This window comes from Equus quagga, chromosome 5 (genome assembly GCF_021613505.1).
Source record: "Equus quagga isolate Etosha38 chromosome 5, UCLA_HA_Equagga_1.0, whole genome shotgun sequence".
NCBI classification, from domain to species: domain Eukaryota; kingdom Metazoa; phylum Chordata; class Mammalia; order Perissodactyla; family Equidae; genus Equus; species Equus quagga.
In genome coordinates this window covers 136,814,963-136,829,845 of record NC_060271.1, presented here as the reverse complement: position 1 = coordinate 136,829,845, position 14,883 = coordinate 136,814,963, and the positions used below count along the sequence as shown (strand labels likewise).

At 44.9% G+C, this 14,883-nt stretch overlaps 1 protein-coding gene across 2 annotated transcripts in view; it reads left to right on the top strand.

Moving 5' to 3' along the window:
* Positions 1-14,883, top strand: part of TRAPPC12 (trafficking protein particle complex subunit 12) — an 89,608-nt gene that overhangs the window by 22,174 nt on the left and 52,551 nt on the right. The window lies entirely within an intron of this gene.

The following is a 14,883-nucleotide window of genomic DNA, read 5'->3' as shown; positions in this document are numbered from 1 at the left end:
CCGACGTTCTCCACGCTTCTCTACACTCCTCCTTGCCTGCCCTCGCCTCCCGCCCTGCTCCCGTTTGGAGGGGAGGCAGCGGGAGCTCCCTTCCTCCGAGACCCACAGCTCTCCTGCCAGCTGTCACCTCTGGCCTGGGCACACTGATGCCTCGCTCTCTTGCCAGGCCTTGGGTCACCACTGTCCCTTTGTGGTTCTCCTGTCCCTGCCTACACCTTTGCAGGTAGCGCCTTCACCCAACTCCTCAGGCGCCCCTGGGAATGGTTGGTAGCGCAGTGCCACCAGGCCCCTGATGGAGAGCCAGTGACAATCTTTGTTGACCCCACTGGGTGTGAAGGAAAATATTCCTGTGCCTGGAAATGTTTGGGAAATACAAAATAAACTGTAGCCAAGTGAATATTTTATGTTCTCTCATCAGGAAAATAAATTATTTGGGGTAAGTATAAACTGTAAATGGTAAACTTTTCTAACAACTTCTTTGTGCTCTTTCCTCTCTTCTTTTTAAATTATGATACATTATTATGAGACATCCTTGTCTCTCTGTTTCCTCTGCTAGCTTGTCTGACTCTCAAACCAGAAGATAATCCGAATCTACCATAGGGATTAGAGGAGCTGAGTCACCTCTGGTCCTGCATGGCAGTGGCCCTGAGTGGAACAGAATGAATTTTGGGTCTGAGCCTGGCTTCGTGTGTCTACCCCATGGACCCGTGTCCTCAAACAGGGAAGGAGGCACCCAGACTCCCTGCCACTTGCTGTTTTGTTAGTGTCTCACGGAGTTAGGTCATCCTGACTTGTAGAAATGTGGCTGTCAGGTTAGCGTAAGTTTGTTTAGATATGACTACGTGTCATTTATAGACCAGCGATATTATCACGAAAGGGCTTAGTACTGATGGCGCACACAGTCCACAGTGGCAAGTATCACAGGAAATCTTTTATATTCAGTCATCTGTGATAAAATTATATTGGGAGAAACAGTAAGAGAAGCATAAACGTTTCTACTTTCTATTTTCAGTTAGGGAAGAAGCCACTTTTTAAAATATTTACATTTACTTAAAAGATAATTAAGATGATAGGTTTTACTTCATTTTTAATAGTGATCTGGTTTGAAATATAGAAAACACATCTTAGTATGTGAAATCATAGCAAGGGCTGAAGGCTTTTTATATGACACATTTTTCTATTTTTAATCATTTATGGAACGCTTCATATTTGCAAAGTACTTGCAAATAATTTTATTACACATTTAAATGTTTTATTAGTGGTGGGTATCTATACATAGTGGATATAAAATAAGATAGGAGTCTTACTGTATAATAAGTATTTCTTATTTGTTTCAAAAATATGCAGATGTCCATGATCAGATTTTCTGATATATATTTTTTTCGCCCGCACACGCTCTCTCTGCCTTTGAGGTCTGTCAAATAGATCAGCAGTGGGGCTCCCTAGGGGTGTACCGTGTCAGGGCGCTCCTCATCTACTGTAGCTAAATCTTTATTTTTCTTTCTTTTTTTTCAGAAGAAAACCTCTTTCCTCATGGTTTAACTGTCATACTTAGTAGTAACTTACACCTTCATGCTTGGTAAAAAATAATGTCTTATTTCAACAAGCATTACTTTGGCTCCTGCGTATCAAGCACTGCTCTAGTTAAGAGACAGGGTGGGTGTCCCCTCTGGGGCCCCCACTGCGTGGATGCAGGTGGACATGCATGCCATCCGTTTGCAGACAGCCAGGACAGAAAAGCCTCGTCTGCAAGCAGGCTCTTCCCGTAGGTGTGCAGCCCGCCCTGTAATTCACAAACCGCTGTCTCCTCACTTTACGAACAGCATGCTCTTACTTCAGGAATACTGGAAAGAAATTGTTTATGTAACCACTGTGGGTTAACATTTTAGTATGTGTGTCTGTATAGGCGGTTTGTCTGTGTGAGTATGGATAGATAGGTATGTATTTGGGTATATATATACATAAAACTTCATATTATATTTATTCATAATTTTGTATCTTTTTATTATGTAACATCATATCTGAAGCATGTTCCAATATTAAAGTCTTTAAAAACATATTTTACTAGCTGTGTAATCTGAAACTGGTATCAGTAATCTTGGGGTGAAGCATTTTGTACAGAAATCTTTTCTATGTATGTGATGATTTCTTTAGGATAAATCCTAGGAGGAGATTCACTAGGTAGAGCATGGACAGTTTTGAAGCTATTAAAACACACTCGGTTACTTTTCAGAAAGGCTATGCCAGCGCACATTTGCCAGCAGCATGTGAATGCACTTGCTTTTGTGTTTCCTGTGCGCCCTGATGTGTATCTTTTTTAGAAATTGTTTTTTCTCGTTTCTTAGGCTCAGGATGGCGTTTGCTTTATTGTTGTTGTTTTTTTGTTTTGGCTAGTGAAGATCAACTCACTGGTAAAGTGCATAATTTGTATTTCTTTCGTTACTAGTGTAGTTAGCATTTTTTTAATGTCTTTTTGTAGTTAGATGAATAAACTATTTCACAATTTTTTGAACATCTACACATGATAGATGCCATACTAAGTAGGTACTTTTAGAAGTTAAAAGACCATACACTGGGGCCGGCCCCGTGGCCAAGCAGTTAAGTTTGTGTGCTCTGCTTTGGCGGCCCGGGGTTTCACCATTTTGGACCTGGGCATGGACATGGCACTGCTCATCAGGCCATGCTGAGGTGCCATCCTACACAGCACAACCAGAAGGACCTACAACTAGAATATACAACTATGTACTGGGGGCTTTGGGGAGAAGAAGGAAAAGAAAAAGAAGATTGGCAACAGATATTAGCTCAGGTGCCAATCTTTAAAAAAAAAAAAAAGCAGTGTACTACATAAGGTCATTGCCCTGAGAGCTTACCCAGAAGGAAAGAAGGACACTGTCACAGTTCAGAGTTAATTTGGATGCCTCAATACGTGTACAGAACAGATGAGACGGATCGTCTCCCAGGGCAGTATTTCTTAGCCCGTTTTTCATTATTGGCCCCCTGAGGAGCATTTTTAGACAGCTTTTCCTAATTGCCCGCTCGCACCCTTAGCCCTGCATCAAATTAAAAACTAAGGAGGAAGATTTTGTTGGTTAGGGTTAACCTTTGGAGGGCAACTAATCATTGTTGTCCACCAGGAACCAAATTCCATCCCCTCTGAGAATGTGTGCTGGGGGAATAAGAATAGGGTGCCTTCACCAGGGCGGGAAAGGCATCATTATGATCAGATGTGAGCTGGGTTTTGAGGATAGTCATCTTTGCGGGCATTTCTGGCTGGAGGCATTGTAGAGTGAGCATATGTGACAGGTGTGAACACAGACAGCTGACTAGGGGAGAAGGGTAATAGGAGGAGAGATTAGTTATATCTTCATCAAAAGCAGATTGCACCAGGGGCTGGCCTGGTAGTGTAGTGGTTAAGTTCCCATGCTCTGCTTCAGTGGCTGAGGTTCACAGGTTCAGATCCCAAGTGCAGACCTAAACCACTCGTCAGCCATGCTGTGGCGGCATCCCACATATAAAGTGGAAGAGGATTGGCACAGGTGTTAGCTCAGGGCTAATCTTCCTCAAGCAAGAAATGAGGAAGATTAGCAACAGATGTTAACTTAGGACTACTCTTCCTCAGAAAAAAGTTTGAAACAGAACATCGCACTCTCATTTCCAGCTCTGGGGCTGCCAACTGCCAGACTTTGAGGTTACATGAGATAACTGAGGCACAGGTAGTAACTTGCCTGAGGTCGCATGGCCAGTAGTAGCTAACGAGCATACCTGAGCATCCTCTGCCAAACCTTTGCCCTCGTCTGATGACCTCAGCATCCGCTGAGATGGCCTGATCAGCCCCACAGCCCTCAGTTCCTAAAGCCCCTCGTCTCCACTGACTGTCTCTCCTGGACTCTGTTTCAGCCGCTTTCTCCCGTGGCCACAGTTAGAGTCTATGATCGGCCACACCACCCCACCTCCACATTCACTAATTGCCACACACCGCCCTCCTGTCACAGCACCCTCCTCTGCCAGCCAGCATGTTTGGCCACTCCCACAGCGTCATTGTTCTCCTTGATTGCACATCCAGCCCATTAATCCTGCTCTCATTGTGTGTATCAAAACCCCATTTCTTCACTTCCTTCTTTGTCAAGCTTGGTTTCCATGGTCCACATTTCAGAAATGCTCTTGTCAAAATCCCACCCAAGCTTGCTCTTTCATTCTCTCATGGCATGTGTCTCAGAAAACCCCGGCTTGCTCTGTGCTGACACCCAGGCTGCTGAGCCTGCTGGAGAAGTCCCACATCCAGCTTAGTGCAGCATGGTGACACTGTAAACTTAGGGTTATCAGCTTCCGGTGGGCCTTCAGCCCTGCAGGACTGTCCATCCTGCTGGCTTCCTTGCTTGCTCCAGTGCCTTTTAAACTCTTTACTTCTTTCAGACCTCACACCCTACCCCTCCTCCTCGCCCATAAAGATGAATGACTTTCCCCCAGCTCGAGAGCAGAAATGGAGGCCTCACGCCCAATGCCAGATATACCTGCTGAGGTTAGTGTCCAGAATCCCTCCCTGACACTCCCCTCAGACTTCGTTCCCTCCTTTCTTCCTGTCATGCAGTAAGCCTTTTTCCAGCCAGATCCTTCTCCTTTGTTTTTTAACACACTCAAGTGTTTGGTTAGAAACGAGCTCTTAGTCTCTCCCTCAACAGCTGGGTGACTCAGGCTTCCCTCTCCTTGATTCCATGCATTTCATTCAGCCGGCCTGCCCACCCAGTCTCTCTGTGGGACGAGCTCTCGATGAGGCCACTGGTGATCCTCCTGTTGCTCAGTCCACCTCGGCTGGCCTCTCAGCAGCACGGCGGCCTCCTCCTGCCCCCGGGACACACAGCCGTCCTCTGCTTCTCACTCCTCGTCCACGTGAGATTCCTCAGGCTGCGTGTCCCAACAGTCTCCTCTTCGTCCTCCAGGCTTTCATCCACGCCGTCTGCCCCTCGCCCTCCATGCGCACGCTCTCCCACATTCCGTCTCAGGCACAGGCCTCTTGCAAACGTCAGTCCCACGTGGCCAGCTGTTTATTTTTCTTTTTTTCTTGAATATCTCAAAGGTCCCTCAAATTCAACATTGTCCAGAGTCAGATTGAATCAAATTTCAGATTCCAAGCTCTGATCCTTTCTCCTCTTCCCTGTCTCAGAGCTTGCGTGGGATTTTGACAAGAGCACCTCTGCCACCTGGTTGCGCAAGTCAGACTCGAGTCTGTCCTACAGCTGGCTGTCTCCCCACATCAGAGCGTCACCTGCCTTGTCACTCCCCCACTTCTGCACTGCTACGCTGCTGCACGCCACCTACAGCGATGCCCTTCAAGCTTGGTGCTGGAGGGATGGGGACTTTTTAAAATTTTCCAATCCTATAGCCTATTGAAAATTGTGTAAAATTCCACATAAATTAACTAATAATGAGGAAAATGAAATGAGAAACGTGTACCAAGCACAAGCCACCTCTTTGTTATTATTGTATGCAACAGACATAGAATACTCTGTCAGATTGCTATGGCAGTTTCTCGGTTTCTAAGCCTTTCTTATTGTGGACCAGTCTCAAGCCTTTGAAGGGACATCCCGCTTGAAGTAGAGGTGGCCAGGCCCAGGTGGCTGTGGGTCCTCTCAGGGCCCAGGGGAGTATCTTAGGCCTTGTGGGCCACGAGGTTCTCTGGGGCAGCTCCACAGCTCTGCTGTGACCACCCACCTCTTCTGTGGGAGCCCAGAACCAGCCTTAGACAACATGAAACGAGGGAGGGAGGCTGGGCTCCTGGCCTCTGTGTGCAGCCCGGGCACTGCGCAGATCTCCAACACCAGGCCCAGACGGCTGGGCGTGTTCCTCATGCTTTGTCTACATCTGCTCAGCCGCTTGGACTCATTTTCCGTCTCTGCAGGGGACTGATGATTCTAGAATGTGATCATGACACGTGCATGGTCTTGGGAGCCTGCAAAGGCTGACCTGGCCTTACCTGCTTCCTGCATCCTCACCTGCAGGGCCCACCCTTCTCTGCCCTCATCCTCACCTGCAGGGCCCACCCCTGCCTGCCCTCATCCTCACCTGCAGGGCCCACCCCTGCCTGCCCTCATCCTCACCTGCAGGGCCCACCCCTGCCTGCCCTCATCTTCACCTGCAGGGCCCACCCCTACCTGCCCTCATCCTCACCTGCCGGGCCCACCCCTACCTGCCCTCATCTTCACCTGCAGGGCCCACCTTTCTCTGCCCTCATCCTCACCTGTAGGGTCCACCCCTACCTGCCCTCATCCTCACCTGCAGGGCCCACCCTTCTCTGCCCCACCTCTCCTGTGCCTCTGGCCGATGTGCACCAGGGCTTTGCACACAGGAACTCCCCTCCTGCCCTCTTCACTGGATTCTCTCTTACTTGTCCTCAATTTAGGTCATTTCCTGGGAGGAAGACTGCCCTGAGAACTCTGTTTAGAAAAGCCGGCATGTGTGGCCTATGCAGTCAGGGAAGAGAGCAGTAATTCATTGCCCCTGCATACAGAATCTGCTTAGATCCATACACAGAAGTGGTTCAAACTTGGCAGAATATCTTTCCCTCTCACTTTTCTACATTTGCAATTCAAGAAGAATATGCATAGCCACTTTTATTATATAAAGTGATTATTGTGTTGAATGTAGACCAGAGAAGGCATTTGAAGATAGTTTTAGTAAATTATCTTAACCAGCCTAAAAATATTTCTGAGCTATCAACCAGAACATGGAAATCCTATATTACTTGAAATCATTGCTGTCGCAATTTGGACTATTTGGGGGAAGTGGCTCCAATTTCATCTTCATAGTTGACAGGCAGCTCTCAGACTTGTTTGAGGGACTGCAAACAGGATAATGAAGAGCACAGACTCTCAGTGCACGTGGATATCATGCAGTCTAAGGACGGTTTTACTAGCAAGAAACCTAACCGTAATATATGTGTGCTCGTCTCCTCAGCTCAAGAAAGAAAAGCCACGAGATATATTCTAAGAAATCACATTTGTGTTGTCCTATTGTATTTGCAGTTCTGGCATGTGTTGTGTAGCTCACTGTCAGGCTGCAGCAGGTACAAGGATAAGAGGAAATATTGAAAAAAGTCCATCCAACACAGAGACCATTACACACCTATTAGAATGGCCAAGATCCAGAACACTGACAACGCCACTTGCTGGTGAGGATGTGGAGAAACAGAACTCTCATTCATTGCTGGTGGATGTGCACATGGTACAGCCACTTTGGAAGGCAGTTTTTCGGTTTTTTACAAAACTCAACATACTCTTACCATATGATCCAGCAGTCGTGTTTCTTGGTATTTACCCAGAGGACTTGAAACTTATGTCCATACAAACACCTGCACGCAGATGCTTATAGCAGCTTTTTTCATAATTGCCAAAACTTGGAAGCAACCAAGGTTTCCTTCAGTAGGTGAATGGATGAATAGACTGTGGTTCATCCAGACAATGGAATATTGTTCAGCACTAAAAAGTCATGAGCTGGAGGCCGGCCCTGTGACCAAGTGGTTGGGTTCACACACTCCACTTCAGTGGCCCAAGGTTCGCTGGTTCAGATTCTGGGCATGGACCTACTCACCGCTCATCAGGCCATGTTATGGCAGCATCCCACATAGAAGAACTAGAATGACCTACAACTAGGATATACAACTATGTCCTGGGGCTTTGAGGAAGAAATAAAAAAGAGGAAGATTGGCAACAGATGTTAGCTCAGGGCCAATCTTACTCATCAAAAAGCATTAAAAGAAAGCCATCAGCAGCTGACCAGGAGAAGACCTGGAGGATCCTGAGATGCATGTAGCCAGGGAGGGTTTCTGACTTGCATCAGGTCACATGACCTGATCATCCTTGTTTATCGTCCTTGTTCACTTTTCATTGCTTCCTAGCTCGCACTGTGCTGAATGCTTTCCTATACGTTGTTTTATTTAATCCTCACAGCCATCAGCTGGGATAGTTCCCTTCAGCATTTGCCAATTCGAGATGTCGTGAGTCTGCCAGCCCCTCAAGGTTAGCTGGCATGCCAGCGCTCTTAAAAAGTAAAAGGCTGGCTGGGGCTGGTCCAGTGGCATAGTGGTTAAGTTCACAGGCTCTGGTTTGGTGGTCCTGGGTTCAGCTCCTGAGTGTGGACCTAGCACCACTCGTCAAGTTATGTTATGGCAGCTGTCCACATAAAATAGGGGAAGATTGGCAGTGATGTTAGCCACCATCTTTCTCAGGCAAAAAGAGGAAGATTGGCAACAGATGTTAGCTCAGGGCCAGTCTTCCTCACCAAAAAAAAATAAAAAAGTAAAAGCCTGCGGCCTGGCTCCCACTCTGCTGCAGCTGCTTCTCCAGCAGAGCGTCTGCGTCGGCTGTGCCCCAGGGAGCTCCAGGTCCGGGCCTGCGGGCCTGTGACAGTGGAAGCTGAGAGTCAGTTCCCTCTCCAGTTCTCAGTAACAGGGCCAAGTTCTGTGTCCTCACACTTGGGACTCTGCCTGGCAGGGGGGAGGTGCTGGCGGAACGGTGCGTGAGGAGCAAGTGAGTACCTGACGCACTCTGGTGTACATCTGTCAAACAGTGTCATGTCCATCCCCTGCCTCAAACCCGTCTGAGGCTTCCTGTCGCCTGTGCAGTGGGGCTGCATCTCGCGGCTGAGGGCCTGCCTGCGTTTTCAGTCCACCTCCTCATGCGCCCTCTCACCGCCCGTCTCCAGCCACGCTGGCATGCCCGTCACTCACACTCCGTCCTTGGAGGCACCCCCGGGACTCGTTCATGCGGCTCCTCAGCTGGAGGGCCTTCCCCTCTTGACCCAGCTCTTCCTCTTCAGCTCTCAGCTTCGCACACTCCCCTGAGATTAAGTCAGCCCACCTGGTGACATGCTCCCACAGCGTCCAAGGCTTCTTGTTCAAGAAGCACTTTGCGGAGTGACATCAGCATCATGGCAGAGTGAACTTGTCCGGGATTCACTCTCCTCCAACATACAACAAATAAGGGCAACCCTACTCCAACAGAGGACATCTTAACACAACACGAAAACCTCGGAGACCCACAGCAGCCACACGACCGAGGGCAGAGAGGCTGGAGCCCCCATCGGAGGAGCTGGAATGGGGTAAGAGAGAACTGTGCTCCCTCCCCTAAAGACTGCAGTTGCTCCCGTGGGAGGCTCCATGAGGGAGGGAGCAGGGGAGGGGTCGCTCATTCGCAGGATCACCAAGGACGCCGTGGGGCCCTTGTACCCTAGAGGGAAGCCCTCTAACAGGGTGAAAGCTTTGGCGCAGGGTGACCTCATCAAGCCAAGACCCAGGAGACCAGATAGCAAGAGCAGAGCGAGAAAACCTTGAGCACACACAGGAGATAGCGCCCCTCCCCACACCCGCCTTGTGCCGCCCCACTGCTTGAGATCTCGGCTGAAGGTGGAGGGCCCAGAATATGCTGCTCTCAACCCCCACCCAGTGGTGATAGGCAGTAACTACAACCGAATAGTATCAGAATGAGAAAGGCCTGACCTACCTCCTCTTAACAACATCAGACACTACATCAAATCTCCAGACCGGAGAGAAAATGACAAGTACCCAGCATGCAGTCCTGAGGACACAGAAATATGTAAGATAAACAACAATGAATTCAAAACAGCTATCATCAAAAAACTCAACGAGGTAAAAGAGAATGTATAGAAGCAATTCAACGAGTTCAGGAGCTACTTCACAAAAGAGATGGAAACTATAAAGAAGAATCAATCAGAAATATTAGAGATGAAAGACACAACAGAAGAGATAAAACAAAATGCGGATTCCCTGAATGCTCGAGTGGACGTCATAGAGGAGCATATCAGCATTAATCGAAGATAGACATGTTGAAATGCTCCAGACAGGGGAGGAGAGAGAACAAAGACTAAAAAGAAATGAAGAAAGTCTCCGAGAAATATCCAACTCAGTGAGGAAATGCAACATAAGAATTATAGATATTCGGGGCTGGCCCCGTGGCCGAGTGGTTAAGTTCGCGCGCTCCGCTGCAGGTGGCCCAGTGTTTCATTGGTTCGGATCCTGGGCGCGGACATGGCACTGCTCATCAAACCACGCTGAGGCAGCGTCCCACATGCCACAACTAGAAGGACCCACAGCGAAGAATATACAACTATGTACTGGGGGGCTTTGGGGAGAAAAAGGGAAAAAAATAAAATCTTAAAAAAAAAAAGAATTATAGATATTCAAGAAGGAGAAGAGAAGGAGAATGGCGCAGAGAGTGTGTTCAAAGAAATAATAGCAGAGAACTTCTCAAACCTAGTGAAAGAAAGGGAAATCTATGTGGAAGAGTCTTCCAGCTCTCCTATATTTGCCAATGTAAAAAGACCTACTGCAAGACATTCAGTAGTAAAACTGGCAAAAATGAATGACAAAGAAAGAATACTCAGGTCAGCAAGGCAGAAGAAAATAACTTACAAAGGAACCCCTGTCAGGCTTTCAGTGGATTTCTCTGCAGAAACCTTACAAGCTAGGAGAGAAGGGAACAACATATTCAAATCTTTAAAAAACAAAAATCTTCAGCCAAAAATACTCTATCCAGCAAAAATATCCTTTAGATATGAAGGAGAAAAAGCTTCCCCAGACAAACAAAAGCTAAGAGACTCCATAGCCATGAGACATCCCACACACATGCAAGAAATCCTCAAGAAGGCCCTCATACCCGAAAAAAAAAAAAGGGAGAAAGGTATCACAAAACAGAGTAAGGAGATAAAAAGATAGACAGGATCAGATTAGGATAGCAAATACTCAAGTATAGCATTAAGCTAAAGGGAAGGAAAACACCAAAAACAGATAATCCTCTCATTTTAACCACAAACTCACAACACGAGATGGAATAAGATATGAGAAAAACAACTTAGGAGGGGAGGAGGAAAGGGACTGAATCAGTTGAGACTAAGGAAATGAGACCATCAGAAAATGGACTATCTTGTACACGAGATTCTGAAAACAAACCTCAGGGTAACCACTAAACAAAAAAGAACAGAGACACAAAGAATAAATAAGGAGAAAACAAAGAAACACATCATAAAAAACTACATAATTCAGTGGGTAGACCAAAACACACAGGACAAGACACAAAGGAAATGCAGGAAAACTGGAAAACAAATGATAGAATGACAGACAGCATTAAGCCCTCATATACATCAGTAATCACCCCAAATGTAAATGGACTGAATTCTACAATAAAAAAGAAACAGAGTGGCGAGGTGGATTAAAGAAAAAGACCCAACAATATGCTGCCTCCAGGAAACATATCTCAGCTCCAATGACAAACACAGGCTCAGAGTGAAGGGATGAAAGATGATACTCCAAGCCAATGGCAATAAAAAAAAGCAGGTGTCACAATACTTATATCAGACAAAGTAGACTTCAAGATGAGACAGGTAAAGAGAGACAAAGAGGGGCAGTATATAATGATCAAAGGGACACTCCATCAGGAAGAAGTAACACTTATAAATATCTCTGCACCCAACACAGGAACACCGAAGTTCATAAAGCAACTATTAACCTAAAAGAAGATATTAATAATAACACAATAATAGTAGGGGACCTCAATACTCCAGTCACATCAATGGATAGATCACCCAGACAGAAAATCAACAAGGAAACAGTGGAATTAAATGAAAAGTTAAACCAATTGGACTTAATAAACATATATAGAACACTCCATCCAAAAAAATCCCAAATACGTAATCACAAATTACACCCAGCTCAATTAGAAAAAGAAGAACAAACGAAGCCCAAAGTCAGCAGGAGGAGAGAAATAATAAAAATCAGAGCGGAAGTAAATGCTATTGAAACAAAAAAGGCAGTAGAAAGGATCGGTGAAACAAAGAGCTGGTTCTTTGAGAAGATAGATAAAATTGACAAACCCCTAACCAGACTTACAAAGAAAAAAGAGAGAAAGCTCAGATAAACAAAATTAGAAGTGAAAGAAGAGACATAACAGACACCACAGAAATACAACGGATTATAAGAGAATACTACGAAAAACTATATGCCAACAGAATGGATAATTGAGAGGAAATGGATAAATTCTTAGACTCTTACAACCTCCCAAAGCTGAATCAATAAGAAACAGACAATCTGAATAGACCAATCACAAGGAAAGAGATTGAAACAGTAATCAAAAGCATCCCAAAGAATAAAACCCCAGGACTAGACAGCTTCCCTAGGGAATTCTACCAGACTTTCAGAGAGGATTTACTACCTATCCTTCTCAAGCTATTCCAGAAAATTAGGGAAGATGGAACACTTCCTAACGCATTCTACAAGGTCAACATCCCTCTGATAGCAAAGCCTGACAAGGGCAATGCAAAAAAGGAACACTACAGGCCAATATTGTTGATGAACATAGATGCAAAAATCCTCAACAAAATTTTGGCAACCCGAATTTAGCAATACATCAAAAGGTTCATACATCATGATCAAGTGGGATTTATACCACACAGCAGTGGTTCAACATCTGCAAATCAATCAACGTGATACACCACATCAACAAATTTAGGATTAAAAACCACATGATCATCTCAATAGATGCAGAGAAAGCTTTTGACAAGATCCAACAGCTTTTATGATAAAAACTCTTAACAAAATGGGGATAGAAGGAAATTACCTCGACATAATAAAGGCCATATATGACAGACTCACAGCCAACATCATACTCAGTGGGCAAAAACTAAATGCCATCCCCTGGAGAATGGGAACAAGACAAAGATGTCCACTATCATCACTCTTATTCAACGTAGTACTGGAGGTTTCAGCCGGAGCAATTAGGCAAGAGACGGGAATAAAAGGAATTCAAATAGAGAGTGAAGAAGTGAAACTCTCGCTGCTTGCTGACGACATGACTTATATATAGAAAACCCCAAAGAATCCATCAGAAAACTAATAGAAATAATTAACGACTACAGTGAAGTTGCAGGGTACAAAATCAAGTTAGAAAAATCAATTGCTTTTCTATACTCCAATAGCAAATTTACAGAAAGAGAACTCAAGAATACAATTCCATTTACAGTCACAACTAAAAGAATAAATCAAACAACCTGATCAAAAAATGGGCAGAGGATACGAACAGACATTTTTCCAAAGAAGATATACAGTTGGCTGATAAACACATGAAAATATGTCCAACATCACTAATCATCAGGGAAATGCAAATCAAAACTACACTAAGATACCACCTTATGCCTGTTAAAATGGCTATAATCACTAAGACTAAAAATAACAAATGTTGGAGAAGGTGTGGAGAAAAGGGAACCCTCATACACTGCTGGTGGGAATGCAAACTGGTGCAGCCACTATGGAAAACAGTATGGAGATTCCTCAAAAAACTAAAAATAGAACTACCATATGACCCAGCTATCCCGCTATTGGGTATCTACCCAAACAACTTGAAATCAACAATCCAAGGTAACATATGCACCCCTGTGTTTGTTGCAGCACTATTCACAATAGCTAAGACATGGAAACAATCCAAGTGCCCACTGACCAATGATTGGATAAAGAAAATGTGGTGTATATACACAATGGAACACTACTCAGCCATAAAAAAGACGGATTCATGCCATTTGCAACAACATGGAAGAACCTGGAGGGAATTATGCTAAGCGAAATAAGCCAGACTGAGAAAGACAAACACCAGATGATTTCGCTCATATGTGGAATATAAACAAACATATGGACAAAGAAAACCGTTCAGTGGTTACCAGGGGAAGGGGGGTGGGGGTTGGGCACAGGGGGTGAAGGGGAGCACTTATGTGGTGACAGTCAAGAAATAACCTACAACTCAAATCTCATATTGATGTAAACTATTATGAACTCAATTAAAATTTTTAAAAAGCACTTTGCATACACACAAAATCATTTAATTAATTCTTGAAAAAAATACTGTTTAATGTCTACCTTCTTTGCTAGATCCTCAGAGTAATGTGTGCAAGGATGTGTGTTCACTCGCCACTTTGCCCATGGAGCCTGGTCTCTGCCATGGTCTGCAGAGACTTCAAGCCCATTTGGCGACTGACTATATAAACAAGTACATCTATAGCGTCCAAAAGTAGTGCCTGTTAAATTGAGACAGTCTATATTGAGCATCTACTTTTAGCTTCTTAAGGGGTTTGTACATTCTCTGTGATAATATTTTCCCATTCATTTGCCTACCAACGCTTCTTTGTTTATTGCATTATGGCAAAGATAAACACAGTAAGCCCAAATTGGTGAGCCAATATGTCAATGTCAGCCAGGGTTTCTATGGTTCAAGTTGTAACATGAAATAATATGAAAGTACGCTGTGTGTTGATAGACTGGCTTATAAAATGTCATGCTAGCATACTTCAGTGATTTTTTTTATATTGATAAAATTGAATCACCTTAAACATACAAAACCACTTTTTTATGTATTTTGTGTGTGTGTGTGAGAGGAAGATTGGCCCTGAGCTGACATGTGTTGCCGATCTTCCTCTTTTTGCTTGAGGAAGATTGTCGCTGAGCTAACAACTGTGCCAAGCTGCCTCTATTTTGTATGTGGGATGCCACCGCAGCACGGCTTGACGAGCAGTGTGTAGGACCACACGGAGCATCTGAACCCTCACACCCCAGGCCACCGGAGTGGAGTGCACAAACTTAACCACGACGCCACCAGGCTGGCCCTCCAAAATGACTTATTTATACTCACATGCAGATCTTACAGATACAAATAAATGTATTTAACACGGCATCAAATTAAATTATTGATTTTAAATTGATAAAATTCACAAGATAGAGTTATCTTGCTAAATAAAAAGGAAAGCAGTCTCACAGACTTAAGGGCAGGGGAGAGTTTTCCAACAAAAATTCTCCTCCCCATGTCCTCTCAGTTGTTACATCCTCCTCCCATG